This window comes from Apis laboriosa, unplaced genomic scaffold, assembly GCF_014066325.1.
Source record: "Apis laboriosa isolate Shangri-la unplaced genomic scaffold, ASM1406632v1 scaffold4_cov146, whole genome shotgun sequence".
NCBI lineage: Eukaryota > Metazoa > Arthropoda > Insecta > Hymenoptera > Apidae > Apis > Apis laboriosa.
Window position 1 is genome coordinate 944,249 of NW_025223501.1, and position 21,662 is coordinate 965,910.

Genomic DNA, 21,662 nt, shown 5'->3' on the forward strand with positions numbered 1-21,662 from the left:
TCAAGATATACATATTCGAACTTATAATGATTTTTTTTTCTTCATTTTGTAATGAATTTACTGATTTTGACTAATCAAATGTGAAAATTCGATCTATAAATATAAATATTTATTACAGTTTAATTATGATTAGATTTTTTTTAAATCACTCTTTAAAAATAATGAAACTGAAATCAATTCTCATCAACCACATCAAATAAGAGAACACCTAATTAAAAACAATAAAAAAATTAATATCATTTATCCTATTTCTTACTTCGAATTTTATCCATTCTGCCTAGAGTAATTTATCTCGAGTCAAAATTCAAATATTACCACGACATTTAATCAACCTTTTAAAGAATAAATCGATTTTGAAATTGTATATCGTAAATTGTATATCAGCCTGAAAGAGGGTCTTCATCATACCCAATTCACACTTATACTCCATCCCTGGCTATGACGTAAACCATACTTCAGGTTCGTTCAGCCGCGGAAAATAATTTTCGGATCGTGTTTCCAAAACTATTTGAAGATTGAAAAAGCCTCTGCACTTCTATTTAATCCAAAATATATTAATGTTGATACAATGCGAAATATTTTTGGAAGATTCTACGGGCGAAAACAAAAGTTGGTGTACAAAAATATCGATCGAGCCTCGTTTATCAAGCTATATCGAGTAATCGAAGTTTGTGTTAGAGGAAGCGAGACGGAAATAGGGATAAGCAAATAATGACAGAGATGAAGTGATCTCGCTTCGATTAACATAAACTTCAATCGTAACTTAACAAATAAGACTCGATCGATATCTTTCTATATCGACTTTTCTTTTCCTCTCGATACTTAGAATCGATTGTTAATAAAATGGCAACGTGTATGTACTGACTTTCATTTTGTCGAGTGATTAAGAAGGAAATTCGCGAAATAGATCTTGAAAAGAGAAAATGTAAAGAATTGAGTTATCTCGGTCTCGGTTATAGATGATGGCCGATTTATCGAAGAAGAAACGATTGACATTCAATATATTCGGTATCTCAAACGAGCAACGTGTATTTCTGGATAATGACTCATACCCGTTTCTCCGCCACGTGCTTTCTCCGTCCCATCGAGTCACGAATAAAAAGGAAGCTGTTCTGCTCTTACTTGTCCCTGTTGTGTGTACACACAGTGTGCCAAAAGTGAAGTCACCGCTTTATTGGATAACCGATTACCATGTAAGTTTGAATCATCAAAATAAAAAGAGTTATTCTCATCATTTATTTCGCCTTTATCGATTCTGTATCTATTTCCGATCGCTGGAATTATCGATGTGTCATCTGGTTGCTCGAAATCAGAAGAAATTGCACTTTTTTTTCACGAAAGTAAGTTCACGAATTAGAGATGAAAATATAAATTAAGAATGCTGTTGGAAACTGAATTATGAAAGATCGATTGAGAATTTGTAGATTATTTTTCACTATTTTTAGTTATTGTATAGCAGTATTAGAATTTTATATTACAAATTTGACTTAAAGTTAATAATTTTCACAGGTTTTTGAAATCATCCTTCATTGTTTTTCGCAATTTTGTGCTTCAAGTTTGAAATATTTTGAAATAAAAACTCAGTTTAATAACTGATATACTCGATCATTTGGAAAAAATGGAATTCTTTTTTAATTTTTTAAAATTAACAAAAATAGAATCTGGTCTATATTTTATTCCTGTTCTTAATTAAAATGTCAAACGAAACTATGCTAATCGATCTTTACCTATTTTTCACAATATTACGTGCATCGTCATATATTTATGGTAAACATAAAAAATGGACACGAAATAGCTGAATAGAATCGAATAATTCTGGAGGCTAAAATGAATACAAAAATTGATACACAAAAATATAAATAGGCTATTAATCACGTTAATTAAATACGACAAAGATAGAGCTCTATCTCGTTTCATTTCATTTAATTCAAACTATTCAAACTAATTCAAACTATTTAATCAAAGACATATGTATACATTTAGTTTTTTTCTTTTTTAATTAAAATTATTCCAAATAATAATAAAAAGAAAAAAGCAATTTCTTCTGAAGAGATTATAATAAACAAGTCTCGACTAATTTTTTCGTGTTCGCCTCTACAATCAACTCTCCAAAGATCGAGTGTATATAAATATCCACGTATATGTACCATCAATATATCAAGTGTAACGATACTCGCACATTGTCGCATAAGAAAGATCTTCTAAATCGATCTTCTCGCGATCCAAAAATTATAGATCTGGCAAAAAAAAAAAAAAAAAAATAAACACAAGAGAAAAGGAGAGCAAAATTTGAACAAGAAGAAATCGAAATCGAAGAGACTCGTTATTGGGGGAGAGGCAGTGACTTGTCGTCGAGCCGGATGCCGAGGTATAGAGACGAGGATTTGTCGGTCGGATGTTAGACAATGGACTATTAGGGCAGTTTCGCGGTATAAGCTGCTGTGCAGCCTCTCGGTTGTGCGGGTGAGCCACGGCTGGACCTGGAGAAAAGAGGGTAGTCGAGAGTGCTTCGCGACACATTCTACCCCCTCCCATTCTTTTTTCTACTTATTTGCACCGTGGCTGCTTGGCTTTGTGAAAGTCCCACGAATCTCTCTCTCTCTCTCTCTCTCTCTCTCTCTCTCTCTCTCTCTCTCTCTCTCTCTGCTCCGAATTTGTTCTGTATACAAGTTTCAACGATGAGAAATCGATGTCCTGTGAGACTGATAAAGTATGTGTGTATTATAGGAAATTTGGGGTAGAGAATGGAGCAGAAAGTTGGAAATGGAGGATTGGTGTTTTGGAGAATGGAAATCTGAGAGAATGTTTTTATAGATTATGAAAGTAGAGATATATATATACGTGCTCATTTTCTCTTTGAGACATAATTCTATGTAATTCTTCTGGTTATTGGATAATTATATAGGCATGGAAGAATGAAAGAATGTTTTTTGGATTTTTTTAAGTTATGAATGAATGGAATTTTGAATGCATCTGTTTGATCAAGGTAATTTTATATAATTCTTGTTTAATTAGATTTGGAATTTGGGAAGATTGAATTGTTTTGAATTATGAAATTTTGAGAATATGATTTCTTCTCTATAGATTAAAATATTCTAATACTATCATCTAATATATATGAAATATGATGGATGTAGACTTTGATAATCCAAAGATTTTTGTTTTTTTTCTAATAATTAATTATATATGATAATTGATGGAATGAATTATTATAATTAATTATTGTGAAAAATGTAAAAAAATGTAGAAAGAAATATTTATACAAATATTTGTACATTCATAGAATTGAGTTCACTACTAAAATTATAAAGATAGATAGACATTAAATATGATTGTCATCTGTTATCTCAAATTATTAATATTGCATATAAATATCGAAATTATAATATAAATTCTCCAAACGTTGAATTTATAATTCGAGAAACTTATTTCCATTTGAAATTCATAAATTAAATAAACACGTATGATAAAGATCATAAACTTTTGTTCAAGAAATCATAAAAATTTCATATGTATATCGTATTCGTGACAGCTAATGTAACAAGATTTCAATATTTTCATATAATAAATCTTGTCACAGTAAATTTTTTTCGTTAATGTGATCAAAATTGATTAGAATTGACAATAAGATAAGATTTAATAAGTAAAACAATCGTATCAAATTGTTTAGGATCAGAATCTTGAAATACTTAAAAAAATTCGATAGATTTCACGCTTGATCATTCTCTTATGTTTAAATTTTTTAAATATTTTCAATTCGATTTTGCCAGAAAAATCCTTTGATCATTTGGAATAAAACAAATTCGAAAAATATTCAAAATTTTACACACGATAGTATTTCGAGTATATAATATTTATGTCCAGTCTATCTATTACCGATGACTAAAAGATTTCTTCATGCTTCTCGTTAACGACTAATCGCGTTATACGCTTGTCTGATCCCTCATGCGCTGAGATGTCTGCTTCAAAATTGTCTCTCCCTCTCTGGCATCTCGTCATCTAGTAATTAAGAGATGCAAACCATAAAAATTATTATAATTGAAGCGCGTCTCCACACAAATATATGACTTCAAACATCGAAATGACGCATACCGGGTGTCTCAAATAAATATACACACGAATAAAGGATAATAATAATATTCTGTATGCGAAAATGTATTTAAATAAAAATTTGACTACAAAAAATAGTCAAATATTCGTTCAAAGAATTTTTAAAAATAATTTTATCGAAAATACGATGCTTTAATCGTGTCCGATTAAAACAAATAAAAAGTCGTGGACTAAAAATAATACTACCAATTCCTTAAAAAACACTTTGTAACTTTCTCATAGATAACCATTTACAGATTGAGAACTACTGCTTTAATGAAAAAAAAACATTTTTACTTTTCAACCCACTTGAACCGCCGAGACACCCTATATACCATGTATTCCTGCATACAAAGATCGCGCAGGGTCGTCACGCAAAAGACAAAGGGGCGCACGCATAAAAGCGATTTACGATCGCGTGGAAAAAATTATCCGCGACTTTTTTCGGCCAGTCGATCGACTGTAAACTCATGGATCCTAGGATATCTGTGTTAACGAGAAACAAGAATTCTCTATTCACTTGTGGAAACATCATGACAAACCAACAATTAACGTTAATTAACGGGTGTCTAGAAGAAGGGCATATGGTACAAGTTTATCGAGTTTCTTCCATGGAAAAAGGGACACTGCGATGTGCGAATACATTTTGATAAAGTTTCCACAATGTTACGACAATAGTAAAAATCAGAAGCAAAATAAAATTTTAACTTGACATTAAAAATAAAGTTATTTCGGTAATTTATCACTCAAAGTATTGAATAATAATTATAGTGCCAAGATTGTACGAAAAACAAATCAATTAGAATAGCTATAAATAAGTGTTGTTTAAATTGTTTTTAATAAAATATTTTTTCAACAGGTTAGTGGCCAACTTTGCTCAGGAATTATTCAGAAAAATAAAATGAACGATTAAAATGGAAATGGAAAAAGATGGTATGTATTTCAACTTTTATCATATCTCACTTGTTCATTAAAAAAAAAAATTTTATCTTGTGTATTTTGTGAGAAATTGACTAATGTTTAAAAACAAATTTTGAATTTTTATAATATCTAATTTTGCATTTGCAAAATTGATTTTAAATTAATTTATTATAAATCATTATTTATTTTTACTTGCTTGGAATGATACAAATTTTTACGAAATGGAACGTTCGTCCTTCTAAAGATTTATTTAATTGACGCGCCATCATTGCGAGGGAGAGTCAACGATGATCGCACCATCTACATTCGTTTCCCTTCACTTCGATACTTTAGTAAGAATCCTTTGAGCCCTGTGAGTCATCGATAAATTCTTCGCATCGCGTAGAAAACTCGATCCTTTCTGGACCAAGATCAAACAGGTTTCTATCACTTTTTACGTCTTGTGAATCGTGTGATTATTGATCATAAAGTTGGACTTTATCTATTGTTCGAATAATGAATAATAAACGAAGAAAAAAAAAATTGAAAAATTTGTTCGTGAATAAATAACAATTTTGTTTCAAGGGAAATTACTCGGTATTTACGATGATTAACTAGAGAAATTTTTACTTAAGATGTAAATTAAAGTAATTGGTAACATTAGATATAATGCAGAGGTAATTACATTTGATCCGAACATAACCTAGATTTTATCTATTCAATGTGATTACATTAGACGAAAATAAAAAATCGAGTGATGATTTCGGATTGTTAGTGCTTCAAGCTTTATAATTTATTCATTGCAGGTTTGCTTTATTTTTTTTCAGCGGGTTATTTCATTTTTGGTAAAAATAAATTATTTTTTGTCAGGGAACAGAATTAACTTAGCCAAAATCGATTCGTCTAGACTAAATTTTAACTTGGTGGTTATATGGAATGTTACCTTCAACAATTAGTATCTTAAAAATAAGTAAAAGAATTTTAATTTAAAAACACGATAATTAAAATTTCAATATTAAAAGAATATACATCTGAAAAAAATAGTACAAGGTTGAAATATTATCGTTTGTATTAACATTAGATTCAAACCTAACCTATAACTTTTCATTAATTACAATTTTAAGAATCGTACAATATACATCAAAAAGGCAGTACACAAATGATAAGTATAATATAGTATTTGAATATTGAATTCAATTTCTTGATAAAAATTTTATTTGAAAAAAAGAAAAAAATAACAATTGATATATGCTATCATTTGCATTCATATTCAGATTCAATTTTTAAAAAATTGATTCTTTCAAAAAAGAAGACTTCTATATATTCAATAATTCTATAAAACTCAATAAAACTAAGTATATGTATATAAATATATTTTATTCTAATGTTAATATTTTAAAAATGATTCGACAGAAAGAGAAGACAATTCCAACACGATTATTGAACTTGCTAAATAATCAACCATAGAGCACACGTGCCATGTGTTGCGATCTCGATTAGGCCACACAAGCGAAACGATAGAATTGAGCGTAACGAACCATAGCAGACACTCGATTACCCTTCGTTCTTGACTTTGAGAACAGTGGCACGACAATGATCGAGACACGAGTTAGAATGGAGAGTCGACCGGTTTTGGTTTTACTTCCACTTATATTCTTCCATTCTAATTTTGTCAGAAATTTTTATTCATTCCAAGAGAATGATACCTGATATTTGTTTTCAGGTTTCGATTACAAACCGTTACAATATGTTTATTCCAGTCTCGATCAAAGCAAAATTTTATTGTCATCGTATGATGTCACGAAGGGCTGACGTAAGACGCAAAACAGTCTTTGCAAATCGTGCCACTGCGACAGTATAAATAATAATATTTTTTTGGATCAAGACCTCTTTTAACTTTTCTTAATAGATCATTGACCACTCACGACTTGCGAATGCATCCATTTATGCGATTATTAAAATACAAGAAACAAAGGATGATAATTCCACGTAAGAGAGAAAGATATTAGAAATATGTATGTATATGTACAGAATGAGTTGCAAAACGTCAATTTAAATTATTAGTTGAAAAATTTATAAATACAAATAGGAATTTTAAGTTTATCTTGGATCTTTTGTAAATAGACCTGTAATTTTTTATACAACCATTTTATACATCAATTTTTTATACAATTTTATGATCCAGAATTCAATCTGTGACCAAAAAATTTAAGAATTCAAAAATTAGATTAGAAAAAATTCTTGCATGAAAGAAAATATAAATAAAATTTATTACAAATAATATATAATTTTTTTTCAATCATTAATAAAATTAATAGATCTTAAAGATTCCAAATTGATCTAATTTTTTTTTATAGCAAACAAGATATTCCAATCTCTCTCTCTCTCTCTCTCTCTCTCTCTCTCTCTCTCTCTCTCTCTCTCTCTCTTCCTCTCTCTCTCTTCCTCTCCATAATAATTCATAAAGAGAGTATCTAAGAGATAAAACATTCCCGTTCAATTAATTTCTACACAGAATTCCTTGACACGGAGGAGGAGAGGGGAAGGGCTTACATTTTCATCGTAATCAATCGCTGATGAGCTCGCCGTCAGTAATGACGGCCGACGTGTGCGGAAGTGTTGGATGGAAAATGTTTGGATAATCGCCGCTTAATTGGAAACACGATAACCTTCGAGATATTAGGTTCGTTTGCGGGATCTGGGCCCCGAATCAGGGAGAAGGTCTAACGGGTAGTAAATTACTCATTGGCCGCGAACCTTCGTTTTCGACCAGGTATGTTACTTTCTATTTTTACACCGTGTGTTATAACACCGACGTTTACGTAAATCGAACACGGGAGGAGGGAGGAGGGGGGAGCGGAAAGGGGAAGGGAAAGGAAGGGAGAGGGATTTGGCGAGGACGATTAAAATTCGAGAAAGACGAGAAATAGCGTGACTGATATAGGGATGGGATTTGGAACACCTCGAATCTGACAAATTTGATTCTTAAAAGCGATTCTAAAAATATTGGAAGTATTCGAAACTGTTGAGAGGGGAATTATTCTGTTTCACTTAAGACTATTTATTTTTCATTCTTCAGATTTGTGAAGTCTCACGGACGAAGTTGAACAATTCTCGAGAAAATAGGTAATGTTGGCGAAACAGAATAATTCTCAATAATTTGGAATCATTCGAAACAATCAAAGAGTTCGAATAGAAGAAATATATAGAAAAAATATGTAACGCGAATCTCGATCAAAGTTTAAAAAAAGAAAATGTTTAAATTTCGAATCAAAGTCGAAGATTTTATTCGAATTTTCCGCCATTATTTTTTTTTTTTTTAAGGGGATTCGAAAAATCGCAAATCCTTAAGAATGAGCACTCTCGTTAGAACGAAGGGGACACGCGTTCATTCGAGACGATGTATAATGCCAGGGTCACGCGTGGTCGTTTCCTATGGAACGTTATCATCGCGCATCCGTTCCTTTATGCCAGTCAACACACGCGTTCCTATTTGCGAAATTTCAATGGTAAACGATTCGAATATGTTCGAAAGCAGAACAAAGAAAATCTTTTATAATGGGAGGAATGTAAATTATATATTTTAACATTTTAACATATTTTAACTTTGCTTTCAATTTTTTTTTTTTAAATTTTTCATTCATTATTTTTTAAATGGTTTTGACGAAGAGACGGATAAATAGATGGATATAGAATCTAGGAATAATATCAGTTGGACAAGTATTTAAAATTTGATATTTTTAGCTAATACTATATGATTTAGGTTAGGTTATTGGCATCACGCAGTAATATTCGATGAAAAAGCGAAATATGAGGGCTTTAACTATATATGTAGGAATATAATATCGATTCGAAAGTTATATGTACTTGAAATTTAATACTCTTAACGTATTTTGCGTGCCTTTGGTTAAAATAGGTTAGGTTTCATTAAATCTAGGAATATATCGATTCGAAAGTTATACGCTTTTGATCGAGACAGAGTTAGGTTAGGTTAGGTTAAGTTACTGGCAAAAAAAAAAAAAATAGCTTCCACGAGCCATAACGAATTCATGAGATAAATTTAGATACGAAATCAATCTAAATTCATTTTCTAATATAGGTTAGAACTGGTCTAAATCTATCGAAAGGAGCAAGGTTTCAAGGAAATAAATAGACCTCACCCTATCCACCCTGAGCACAGAGCACCCGATTCATCCCAATGTAAATTTCGCAAAGTTCTCCTCGTCCAACTAATCTCCACTAACACTCAGCCCATTTCCTTCCTGCGATTCGTCGAGTGTAACCCACTTTTTCTCGCCTTCGATCGCGCGACTTATCTGCGTCCGTGTTAGACAAGATAATCGGACAACGGAATAAAAAAAATCCCTCTGCTTCCTCCAAAATAGACGGATACCGTGTGAACAATGAGGGAAAGAAGAGGGGGACGAGTAAGACTAGGCGAGTTCTCTTTTTCTCTTCTTCTTCTTCTTTTTTTTTCTTTTTTTCTTCAACATCCGTAAATGGACAAATTATGCATCGACGAGATGATGAAACGAGCCTTCGACTCGCTTTCTCTACGGCAAGCAAATCGATGTCGCGCCGCTGTGAGGCCAATTGCATAACCTTAAAATGATGGAACGATTTCCTATTATGGGATCGAAAAGGAACCGGATCGAATTTGACAAAATTTGATTAGTATGATGTTCTCTTGGGCAATTATCCGATATATTAGGGTTTTCCAAAACTTTTAAAACTCTTTTTTCTTATTGTTCTTATTTTTCAAGATACATTGAAATTGGAGTGATACATAATAAATGAAGAATCAGTTTTAATTTATTTTTCTCGTCGAAGATAAAAGGAATAGAGTCGATGATATAACGAAGGAGTTCGTCATTTTATGGTATTTTTATTTTAAAAAATATATATATGTATTGACAGCAAAACCATCTCTTTATCTAACCGCAATCGAGCGAAGTATCTCTTTACAATTCAACTTGAACCTAATTATGCGAACACACAAGTCTGAAATACTATATGGAAACGTTTACGAGCAGAGATCGTAGAAATATTGGGTGGTAAAGTGGTTACCTATACTTTTCTAGGAATTTTTGCGCCAATTCGACCCGCGAAAATTTGAAAAATTTAAATTTCCAAATATCGAATTTACTTCAAATTTGAAAGTTTTTCAAATTTTCAGGAACTTTTCTGCGAATTTATAAAAGTATTAAGAAAGTAAAAAAAATTCACGGTTCAAGTTTTCGAATATGAATATATATGAAGTTTTTCTCAAAGTAAAGAAAGAAAAAGACGTAGCACTGTCAGTTAATCAGACTTCAAATTTTCTAGGGACATTCGACTGGTGGAAATTACAAAATTCTCGAATTCATCGAATATCGAATTTACGTTTTTCAAGATGAACGGTGAGTTATAAATGGAGGCATTATCGTGGTGGATAACGATTTTATTGAATTATAATCGAATATTAATATCTCCGCAAAGATGAGCAACCTGTTAATCGTTATTTTTTCACGAAACCGAGGAAGTTTCTTTAAGTTTGTTTAATTTCATCGACAATAAGGATATTTATATTCACGTATTTTATCTGATGTACTTGGAAAATCATCGTGAATTGTAAATTCTATCTTAAAAAAAAAAAAAAAAAAAAAAAAAAAAAAAAANAAAAAAAAATCTCCTTAATCGACACGTATCTGATGTATTTGGAAAATCATCATGACCTTTGTAAATTCTATTTTTTAAAAAAAAAAAAAAAGTAAAAAAAGAAAAAATTCTCGTTAATCGACACTGATGTACTTGGAAAATCATCATGACCTTTGTAAATTCTATCTTTTAAAAAAAAAAAAAAAAAAAAAGTAAAAAAAGAAAAAATTCTCGTTAATCGACACGTATTCGCTGCGCGCGATTGTAAATTCGAAATTCCATGAAATTTGTTGAAAAAATCCTCGTGACTTACGTATGTATAATAAAAAAAAAGCGTTAAAACAAACGTGGCGTCATCGCTCGATTATAAATGGATTGAGTAATAAGTCTCGATCGCGTTTATTTAAAAAAAGCATCAAAGGTTACTACATTTGCACCGAGTTTATCTAATCAACGATGCGTGTGCAAGTTGATGCATGCGAAATGTAATTTTTTTTTTCACCAAGTGAGAAAAAATCCTCCTTCTCCATCTAATCAAATTTTGAAAATATTTTACAAAAATATTTGTATATAGTAATTAGTAATTAATTATGTATAAAGAATAATTTCACACCAATATTATATTGATCTTATCTACTCTAATTAATCAAATCCAAATTTTTATATCCAAATTATTTTATATATTATATAATATCGTATATTAATTATTGTATTAATTATTTTAATTTTTTTCTTAATATTATCCAAGTGATATCGATAAAAATTATATATTACGGAATACACAAAGATATCAGATACACAACAATGGAATTCCTATAAGAAATGAATATCAATGATTACAGAACAGCGGATCGCTTATAATTAATCCAATCACGATTCTTCTCGTCATATAACATTCCGATCGTTACATTTTCATTTTCTTCAAAATTCCTAATAATTTTCATCGTATCGAGGTGGCGCATTTACATCAGGAAGTAAAATATTTCCTCTAAATATTTTTTTTTTTTTTTTCCATCAGATGGATCCCATTCACGGACCAACGATCTTTCCCGCAGCACAAAATCACCCGCCATCCTCTCCAATTCACGTTGCTCGAGAAATCTGATTAACCGGCAGTGCTACACGGTTGTAATTTTCAATAGCAAGAGAGAATTTCACGTATTACGTAAATCATACGTACCATATACATACGCTTTTTTTTTTTATTATTAATTTTTTTCTCTTCTCTTTTTTTTTTTTTTTTTTTTTTTTTTTTTTTTCAAGTAACGTTTCTCCTCGTCGAAAGACGAAGATCCGGTCCGGTCAAGCCTCGAAAAAGGGGTCACACGTCTCGACAAAACATGTTTCCTCGCGAGAGTGGAGATAAGCGAGTTGGCATTCGTCTCGAAATCGTCTCGTTTTTTCCTTTCTTTCTTTTTTTCGCGAAATAATCGACGAACCGAATTAATACCCTTCGTTGTCTCTTCCTCTCTGCAACGTTCGATCTCGTTCTCTGCAAATTCACGCTACCTCCAACTATTGGCATTTGTTAATTAATTAATTGTTAACGATTAATCGATTCGAAGCTGGCTTCATTTTCAAGTGTGAAGACAGAGAGTTGTCTTGTTTATATTTTATCGAACATATTTCAAATATTATTTTCTACTTCGAAATCTATTTCGAAAATTTCCACGAATCTGTCGATCCTTTTAAAATTATAAGTTCAATGGAATATATTTTACTTTGTTCCCTATAATATTTTCATCTTTAATTTGTAATCCAAAAAAATCACAGTTTCTCTCGTTCATCAAACTCTGTTATTCTCCTCGTGTACGCTACTTTTGTCAGCCGCACTGTCCTGAATAATAAAGAATAAAAGCATAAGTTTTTATATAAAAGTAGTATACAATAGGATTAAAATTATTCGTAAAAATTTATTATAAAAATTCGATAGACTCGACCGAAACAACAAGTATGCATATTTTATAATGATAATTTAAAGAATATATATACATACACGCCGTACATCCAATACACATATTGAAAACGTAGATCACTTGTTAAAAAATTCTCGATATCGAGATCATAATTTATCATCATAATATCCAAATTTGTAAAAAAAAAAAAAAAAAGAAAAAAAATCATTCGTCCTCGACGAAGTGTCGATTCTGCGCCTCTTATCTGCCATCTGTCGCAACTTAATGAACCTACGACAACAATCAATCAACAGCTATTTGTCAGCGATAATCGTATACATTATCTTCATTCGTGGAGACCGTCTTCGAACAACATGTGAGGTGACCAACAACGCGTGAGGAGAAGGATGGAGAGGGAAGGAAAAAGCGCAAGTTGGACTGCTGACTAATTGACCGCGTTGAGCTCTCCCTCCTTGAACCGGAGCGGCGGGTTCGTTGCATATTTCACGGGGGATCGGTGTAAGTGCGTATTTATAGAGCCGGCCTCTCTGTACGTACGTGCGTACCACCGAACAACGGCAGTTTTTCGGCTGATGAAATTGCTGGAAATAGCCGAGACGATGCTGGGCCACTGCCTTCTTACGTGCCCTAATTCCACGCATTTCTTTCGTTACGCCCGATATAATCGATCCCTTTCCCCTCTCCCCCTCGTCGACCTTGTCATTTGTTCCCCAGATTATTTATTGGATTTCGTTTGGATTATTGTTGATCGGAGAAGAAGGAATTTGATCTTGATTTTCGATAAAAGAAAAATTATTCAAAATATTATTCCAGAGACGTATTGTTTCCCGGTCGAAACGTTGTTTAGAAAAATGACCACGCTTCGCTTCGTTAAACGTGGTTTACTACGCGGTGTCGTAATTTTTGCTGCTCGCAAAACACTCGGTGTAGACACAATTTTCGATGGCCAGTCGGTAAACAATTCGTTTGTAGAAGTATTATACGAGTGATGAATCGTTGATTTGTATTTTCTTTTTTTAATTCGGTTTTCGAATTGGTATAATTTAATTTAATTTAATATATAATATTATATAATAATTGATATAAATATCGTCTGATCGTACAAGGATTCAAGGAAGTAACCTTTGCTGTTGAATCACGAATGATTTTCAAAACTGGATGGTGAATCGAACGTGGACCTACAAAATGCAAATGCGTTCGCGTCAATTGTTTGCAAGATATTGTCAGAGGTATCCAGAGCCATTTAAAGTGATCAAAAGAACGTTACTTCTAAGAAATCCCAGAAAAAACCGATCCTTTCACGTTTAAATGAACATCGTTCAATCAACGTTTGTCGAATAAATGACCGAGATTTAATATATCGGTCAACCAAAGTTCTGAATCTCCATATTCTGCGTGATGTGTCAAGGAGAATACCGAGATTAATAGAGATTTTTACCGAGTTATAAATAATTTCATGCATGCTCGCAATTTCAAAAAACAAAAAAAAAGAGAGAGAGAGAGAGGGAGAAGACTCACGACTTGAAAAAAAAAAAAAAAAGAAAAAATTTACCGATAAAAATGATCTCGACACGGTTAATACACGTACACGATCCAAAGAATCGGAAGCTTATTCGTGATTATACACATCTGCAAAAGCCAGCTCTGCGAGGAGAGGAGAATAGTTCGAACAGGCAGGAATCTGTCCTCGAGAAATACCAGGTCGACGATTCGCCATTCTTCGCCCACAGGGAAACACGAGAAGCGAACAAAATGGGGGAGAGAGCAAGAGAGAGAGAGAGCGAGCGAGCGAGAGAGAGAGAGAGAGAGAGAGAGAGAAGAGAGGAAGAAAGAGTGCGAGCGAGCGAAAAACAGGAAAAAAAAAGGAAGAAAGAAAGAAAGAAAAGAAAGGGGACGAAATTACGAAGCGGAGGTAGAAAACAAAGGGGGAGAAATTTGATTCATCCCGCTCGACCTGGCCGCACAAAAGGCCAGACACACACGGATATAAACAACCTCGAACCAGCAGAACAGACGACGGTAATCGTCGTTAACACCTGCAATTAACTTTGACGTGGCCGGAATGTGGGACACGCGACCCAAATACCGTTCGAGGGGAAGAGGAAGAAGGAGCAATTTCTTTCCCTACAACCGCCGGATTTTTCACCACCAACCCCCTCATCCTACCTTGCTATCTTCACAAAAGAAACCAGCGCCGATACGAGCGCGAAAAAATGTACACTGTGGTGCAGGGGGTGTGGAAATTTGTCGCTCTTTTCAAACAGTTTCATTCTTGGATTCTCTTTTTTCTCTTTTTTTTTTTTCATCATTGTTGTTTTGGATACGCATGGAAGAGTTCAAGATTCTTCTGGACAAAGTTTCGATGGAATCGGTAATGTCGGCCGTAAGATTTTCTTGGCTTTTCGAGCTTTTTAAATAAGGGGGATTAAGTGATATTAAGCGATATTATTTTTTCGAAAGTTTTAACGATGTTAATTAATTGATGTAAAAGATCGCGCATTTTATAAAATTGGATTTTGATCATGTTTATCCGAATTTAATTCTTTTATTTATTCTGTTTGTTTTTAGGTTTGTAATCACATGTTCAAGATATTATAGGTTTGTTCTCGTAAATTTAGTTGTGTACTCTGAAAATATTTTAATTTTAAGATTAAACATTGATCCAGCATCTCTTGATTCATTTGTAAAATTATTGAATATATAGTAGTTAAATACATCAATAAATAGGAAGGAATAATAAGGAAAGAAGAATTTTTCGTGAATTCTTGTCTTTTTTCAAAACTATAATTAGTAGAATTTTTCCAAATTTTTAAACTTAGAAACCAAAATTTTAAAGCTCTAAAATCGATGTCGCGATCATTTTATTACGTCAGAATTAATTAATAAGAGATATTAATCAAAAATAACTAAGTTATTTAAGTTAAAAATTTCGAATAAAATTATTTAGTTATTAATATGTTTGATAACATTTATCCAAATCTATATATATAATCATATAACAGCCGTTTGACACCTATAATTATTTGCAGTTATTCGATACTTTGAATAATAAATTATTGAATTTATCGAAATAACTTTATTCTTAATTTCAATAATTAAATTGTGCCCAATTATGCCTTAAATCACATTTATTTTCATCCAATAAGTATCTTTTAATCAATATCTTTTTCTAACCTAAAAATCATAAACTTCGAATCAATTTTTCGATCAATATATATTTTAAGAATAAAAAGATCCTTACCTTAATCAAAAAATTGTGAATTTCCAATCGATCTTTCGATCATTATAACACCATAGATCACATTTCATTTCATCAAATTAAGTATCTTTTCCTAACCATCTTCCAAAGCATCCAGTCCCTCTAGCGGACGAATCCAGAATTCTTTACGTGGCCGTTTCTCTTGCATCGTCGATGTTGTCGATCCATAACCTAACCACCTATCCAACTGGTGGCTGAGGTCTCTCCTCGATTTCATCGCGCGTTAATGAGCGCACGCACGTTTCAATAGGCGTCGTGTCGTCGTCGAGTATCGGTGGAACGCTCGCGCGACGGTTTCCTTTTTTAAATAAAAAAGAAAGAAAAAAAAAAAGGAGAAAAAGGGCGACGAGCCGTAGCAGACGCGGTGAATAAGTTTCAAACGACTATGTCTTGTCGCATAATGACGTCTGCTCGCGACTTTAACCGAACCGTTCGAGCAAACGACGCGTGAGATTCGAAGAACGAGGGACGATTCTCGTACTTCGTCGAACCACTGTCGCGACAGTTGATCCTGCGGGTTCGTGATGGCATCCATGTTGTGCCGTTTAACACGTCCCTCGACTGCTTTCGCGCAATTCTACTCCACGTGTATCATGGAAGGGGCAAGGTGAAACGCTGGTTTATAGCGAGCTTCTTTTATACGAGAGAAATTTTAGTGGCTATCCTATTGATCCGATTATATATGATGAATTATCCGATTATATAGTAGGTATTATTATTATTATTATTACTTAGAACAGTGTCTATTATTCATAATAAATGAATTCTTTTTTTGTTTTGTAATGATTCAAATGATCCGAAGATCGATGCGCGAAGATTTTTGCTTCAGTTAGCTACTTATTGAGATTTAACAAGGCCTGTTTAATGTAAATTGACATTTAATTAATATCTTTTATAGAAGTTCTTTTTTTGTTTTTTAATATCTGTTCTTTTTTTATTAGAAATTAAACATTAATATAAATTTTATTTTAAAAAATGAGGTTAGCATGTGATATGAGTATAGCAAACTGAAGATTAGAGTTAATAAACAAATTTAAAATCTTTATTAATTTAATTTCTTATATAAATATATTAATAATAAATAATATTTCTCAAATTTTTAACTATTTTATGCTATTTGTAAGAAGTAATAATAATACAAAACATGCAAACTTTTTTTATTTGTTAATTAAATATCGTTGTTACATTCATATATATAATATGAATGTAAATTTTTGTAATATAATATAATTAAAAATACAAATTATATCTTTGATGCAAAATAAGTTAATTCAACTTAAGCATTAGATAGTTGAAGATTAAGAACTAAATTAGAATAGTAGTAAAATCTTAATCTAAATTCTAAATCAAATTATCAAGTAAATATACAATTCCATTTTCAAAATTAATGAAATCTAATTTAATGAAATTTAAATTTTAAATCTTAAATCGAATATAATTGATCAAAATTGTTCTTAAAACTATTTACATATCTAATTAATAATTAATTAATCGCTATAAGATTGAAAAAATTTTTCAAACGAGAATTAACGATAAGTACGATTCGAAAATGTGTATATGTATCTCTTTTGAAACATCCTGTAGACGTGGAGCTAAAGATAGACACGACACAGGGACTGACGTGAACTGAGTGCTCGCGCTTTGTAATTCCTGCTTCCTATTTGATCGACAATTTCTCTGGCCACTAAGATTCAATCGATTCCATGTTTATTCCCACGTCACCGTTTAAGTATCTATTATTAAATCTATTATTAATTTCGAAATATTGAATGATCGATCGAACATTAAACTTCGTTTCACGAGAATTAATCGATAAATAATAAAAAAAAAAATTAAATAAATAAATAAAATAAAACGTAACGTAATTAAATCAGGAATATAATTATAATAATATTATTATAAATTATTAAAATTGGATGAACGAAGAAGGAGAAAAATAATTTGAGACAAATAATTAATTAATCGAGAGCACGTATTAAAAATACATTATGTATATGTATAATTTGTACAATGTCACGTGAAGTCGCGTGAGTAAATAATTGATTCTTTTAAACAAATTGAAGAAAACTGAAAAAGTGATTCATCCGGAGAACCGGTTTTTCAAGTATAGTAAATAAGCGTGAAAGGGTAATATTAGAAAATGATGTCGATTTCCTGGGAGGATGAACGAGGTCAGGCAAGAAATATGTGAACAACTTGTCAAACAATTACGCAATTCTATTCCAATGATGTAAAATTGATTTTTGATTATTGGCGAAGAGATAAGTGGATGGTAACATTTACACGATTCGAAATCGTTTCGTGCGGTGTCATTTAATTGCCAAGTGATAATATCTATCGAATAAAGCTACTAATCTGTCTTAATTTTTTCGATTATTTAGCGGATCGGATGATAATTAATTTCTGATATTTATTCACAAAAATTAAAAAGTTACAGATTGTTTAAGTTAAGTTAAGTTAAGTTAAGTAAGTTAAGTAAGTTAAGTAAGATTGTTTAAGTAAGTTAAGTTACAACTGTTTATCAAAGATCAAATTGACTATGACTCAAGAATGGTTTAAGATTAACAAGTAAGTTTAACTTGGAAACGATTCAAGTGAAATTTGAGATTGAATCATGAGTAATAACTCGAACATAATTATTAAACGATAACTCGATAGAACCACTCGAAGCACGATCTCAAATAAACTACTCTTAAAATAATTTTAATATATCCGTGTAAAAAAGACTTTGAATTTATTTCATTTAATTACAAACTCGATTCAAGTAAAACTTGATAATGATCCAATTCATTGACAATTCAACAAGAAAATCTCTGAATTATTTCAATTACCTCGAGATCAATTCTTGCACGTCAAACTTTCTACTTATCTACTTGCTTGAACTCGAACGTCACTCGAACCCGTTCCTACCTTGAAACATGCAAGGCGCGCTAAGTGTTTCAACAAGAAATCAACCTTGCGGTCATCCAATTAGATTCGTCCGACTGTCGCGTGTTTGCCTATGAATTAGCAGCCGATGCATCCGAGCAACAGTTATGGAATATACACTATTTTGCATACTCGATGATTTACGATACGTATTATTGTCTCATTGCGTAACGTTAACCTTGTACTTTGTAACATTTAAGAATAGAAAATTATGTATGATAATTTCAAAATCATGAGATCAAAATTACGATCTAATACGATATCACTTGGAACGGGCACAACTTGTGATTACAAGTTCATACGTACAAATTTTATGTATAAATTGGAATCGATATGGATAAAAAAAAAACATGAAAATTGATTCATCGAAAATTTTTTAGAGACGATTGAAATTTGCATTAGAAGCGAGACAGACACATAACGCAGATAGAGATGTCTGTCCTCTAACATAAATATTTTTTACTTAATTTAAATAAGCTTGTAGAATCCTTCAAAAATATATATTACACCCTGTATATAAATATTTATCCTGTGTAAATATTCACCCTGTGTATAAATATTTTAATATATATATATATATATATCGTTTTGTATAATTTAAGAAACGTTTGAAAAAAAAAAAGAAAAAAATTGAAGAAATTGCTGGACAATTAATATTCATGAACGTTAAAAATTATGTCATCGGTATGGATCGCAAATAGAAGAAACTGTTTATACGCTATCTAATTTGTGCATCTATTTCCGGATCTGACGTTAATACACCGTTTCGTCGCCAGAATGTATTCCGTGAATCATTATGGGTAAATATCGGCTGCACTCGCGCAGAAAATTAAGCGTGAAACTATGATTGAGAGATACGATCTATGGTCTACAACATGCCGATATTAAGTTCAACGACTGCACGCGCATATAATTTTCAAAACATCATAATTTTACTCGTTAATCGGAATATTAAATTTAATAACGGAGTATTGTATGCACGTTTAACAATATTTAAAATAACCTAACCTAAAATATGGATTTATAAATAAATAAACAGGTTAATTGTAAACGGATAATCGGAAATACATTCGAGGTTAATTTTATTAAAAATTTTATTTTAAACCTGGCAAATGATTGATAATTCAAACAAGTAGTCAAGTTTTAAAATTAGATTCATTACGAGAGGGAATTGACCAAGCTCGCCGTTGAACGTCTGCATATTCGCATATTCTTCTCAACCTCGACCTATTTTCTCTCGAACAAAAAAAGAAAAAACAACCTCTGATCAAGCTCTGTTCTATCCTGGAAAGATTTTTATCAATATATTTTCATCGTCAATCTTCGTATAATAATAATATAAACATTTACGTATATATCATCCTGTAACTATAATTTATAATTCTTTATAATTCTCCACGCTTTAACCCTCGTTATAGATATTATCCATCAGAATTTTTCGCATTTATTTATTTATTTAGCATAATCACTACCCCCCTCCCTCTCCATATTTTACAAATTATTCTTTCATTTACGTGACTCGACAAAAAGGATGGATTTTTGATTCGTTTAAATCGAGGGATAGAAATAAAATTCTAAGGAATGAATTTCCTTCCCACAGAGAACAACGAGAAATAACTCTCGAGAGTTTTTATTTTCAAATAAATATTCGTTCGAAGACGTTAATTATCCTGTTGCAAGAAAACGGCATACGTAATTCCTTAATTTTGCTTGTCGCGCACGGTGAGAACGAGGATCGTAAATTAACGGAATATCGCGGAAAGAGTTGACAACTCAATAAAAAGGCACCGCATCCCATATTTCATTTTACGCATCTCCCCCCTTTTTCTCCCCGGTTACAAACCCGCGAATATCATCATCCGTTTTAAATTCACCGCGATATGATGAAATAAAGATTTCGTTTAGATTTAGATTGGTCGAGGGAAAAAGGAAATGTATCCTCGTGGGTAGGATACGGAATCGTCAACGAGGACGATTAACGATTCGAGTGAAATGAGAAGGGAATGGAATCGAGCCAATTAACGGAAATTCGGATAATTGCTGTAGGGAGAAACTGTTTAACGAGAGTAATTTGGCTTACCTTTGACTTTCTTCATATTCTATCCGTGAATGAAAAGAGTATCGAATTATCTCGATACTCGAAGATTTATTCAGTTTAAGTCGAGGCGATCGATCGCGCGTGGTGGAAGATCAACGATAATAAGGATAAATCGCGCGGTTACATCATTGATCCAATGTGGGAAATAGTGGAGGCGACTCGAAGATGAATGAAAATGCGTGTGCATATACATTGTGTCAAATGTTCAATGAATATCGTAACAGTTATTGTTAGACGATAACTCGTCTATATCCAATGATGATCTAATCTTGATACTATTTGATATATGGTATATATATATATATACTGAAGTCGAGAAATAAAAATTAAATGTTAACAATTTGGATTCGTAATCACAAATTCAAGAATTTTTGGAGAGATTTGTAATTGTAATTTATGCAGCAATGATTTATTCCAGTAATGTCGTTGAAAATTTTGCAAAATTTCGCAAGATTTTATAAATATTTATATTTGGAAATTTTTTTATTTGTAAAGTGAATAATATATTATTTTGATTGAAGTTTATCATCTTCGATCTCTCTATTAAAATTTTATCACGAAGATATGACTGATATCGGACACAAACCTTAAATAATTCATACTTGCAAAATCAAATAAAATATAGATAATTCAAGATAAATATTAATATATACAGGCTGAAAGGGGGATTAGCATTCTTCGAGATGATGAATATAAAATTATGTTTTTACATAATTAAACAACATTGTGTTGAGAAACTTGGCGAATCTTATTGTTTAATTTGTAAATAAATGCTAAATGCTTCCTTCAACGTATTATTAACAAGTTTAATTTTTATTCAATAATGAGACACCGA

The 21,662-nt window shown here is 31.7% G+C and overlaps 1 protein-coding gene and 1 long non-coding RNA gene across 15 annotated transcripts in view; one reads left to right on the plus strand and one right to left on the minus strand.

Moving 5' to 3' along the window:
• Window positions 1-21,662, minus strand: part of LOC122717267 (basement membrane-specific heparan sulfate proteoglycan core protein-like) — a 154,580-nt gene that overhangs the window by 110,720 nt on the left and 22,198 nt on the right. The window lies entirely within an intron of this gene.
• LOC122717271 overlaps window positions 5,399-21,662 on the plus strand; it is a 33,223-nt gene continuing 16,959 nt past the window's right edge. The window contains exons 1-2 of the long non-coding RNA XR_006347186.1: window positions 5,399-5,429; window positions 7,505-7,762. This is a non-coding gene — a long non-coding RNA (uncharacterized LOC122717271). The remainder of the gene's footprint in view (window positions 5,430-7,504; window positions 7,763-21,662) is intronic.